We start from the raw sequence: 1,400 nt of genomic DNA on the forward strand, positions 1-1,400 counted from the left end.
GTGGGCCCAGCAAGAACAGGAACTCACCAGTGTTCCCAGGGACACGCTGGTTCCTCGCCCCTTTAATTTTTTAAAAAAATATATTGTTATTGATCTGCTGCCTCCTGCATGCCCCGCACTGGGAACGAGCCAGCAACCTGGGCACAGCCCTGTCGGGGCACATGCGGTCCATTTCCTCCACCCGCTAAGTCTCACCCAGGAGCTCCTCCCCCGTCTTCCCGCTGGGTCACCCCGACTTCCCAGGGCCACCCCGACTTCCCGGGGCGGACCCTCCTCCCTCGGCCGTCACCTCGGGCCCCGGTTGCCCTGGTGGCCAGGACTGTCCGGCAGAATTGAATGAACCCAGTGGAGCCTGGTTTCTGGGTTCTCACCCACCGGCCAAAGCCCCTTGGCTGTGAACACGCCCCCCACAGCTGACCCCCCAGACTCTGCCCGGGCCCTAGACCCCTGGGTCCTGCAGCCCAGAGGTGGGCGCACAGCACGGCCGGGGCAGCACCCCTGCCCTGCGGCCAGGCCTAAGGCTTCCGCACACTCCCTGAGCTGCCCGCCAACTGGGTGTGTGTTGTCCTGGCCCCAAGTCCCAGTTCCCCTCACGTCCTCTCCTGTCCACCCTGTTCCTTCCAGAGGCAGCCTGACCCCTCCCTACCTCTCCTGTCTGAGAAAGAACTTCCCATGGGGCCTTGCTGGGCCTGGGCAGGAGAAAGTGGGAGACAGCGGCGAGCTGTGGGCTTGCCGCCGCCCCCCCCCGCTCCCTGCGGGCCTCAGGGAGGCTGTGTCGCAGGGGAACCCAGGTCCCCCACATTTGGCCACGGCTGGGACAGGGCTCCCCGGCCGTCACAGAACAGATCAGAGCAGAACAGGGTTCCCACGTCTGTTTATTTGAGGCACCAAAGCAGGAGGCTCCAGCCTGAGGGGGGCGGTGGGGCCCAGCTGGCTGTGGGCGGGGGAGCCGATTCCTGGGCCTGTGGCTGCTAGAGTGGGGTGTGGCCTACGGGGAGCCCCAGAATTGGCTCTGCTTGGAGCCCCGGGCCTTGCCTGCCCCCCAAGCACAGCCCCCAAGGCCTCACAGATCCCTGTGCCTACAGCTGGGCGCCCACACCCCAGCACCCCCTTCCAGGCCACCGTCAGGGCGGACTGGCCTGATGGACAGGGCCTGGGCTTGGGCCTCACGCAGTGTGTCCCCCCAAGACTCAGGTATAGCTGCTGACCCACAGGCCCCAGGGGGCCCCTCTGAGGAGCTCACATCATGGACCCTGGAGTGAGGGCAGGCGGTGCCGCTGGGGGCAGGTGTAGGTGCGGGGGACAGGCCTGCAGAGGAGACGAAGGCTGGGAGGGATGGGGTCGGCGGTGTGAGGAGTGAGGGGCTGGGCGGGGCGGGGCTTTTCTTCCTGAGCGGTGGG

At 66.6% G+C, this 1,400-nt stretch overlaps 1 long non-coding RNA gene across 1 annotated transcript in view; it reads right to left on the reverse strand.

Annotated features, from left to right (window-relative positions):
* LOC107184886 overlaps nucleotides 1-1,400 on the reverse strand; it is a 15,447-nt gene that overhangs the window by 13,373 nt on the left and 674 nt on the right. Inside the window, exon 2 of the long non-coding RNA XR_001515784.1 lies at nucleotides 811-812. This is a non-coding gene — a long non-coding RNA (uncharacterized LOC107184886). The remainder of the gene's footprint in view (nucleotides 1-810; nucleotides 813-1,400) is intronic.

The sequence above is a fragment of the Myotis davidii genome, unplaced genomic scaffold (assembly GCF_000327345.1).
Source record: "Myotis davidii unplaced genomic scaffold, ASM32734v1 scaffold1509, whole genome shotgun sequence".
Taxonomy (NCBI): domain Eukaryota; kingdom Metazoa; phylum Chordata; class Mammalia; order Chiroptera; family Vespertilionidae; genus Myotis; species Myotis davidii.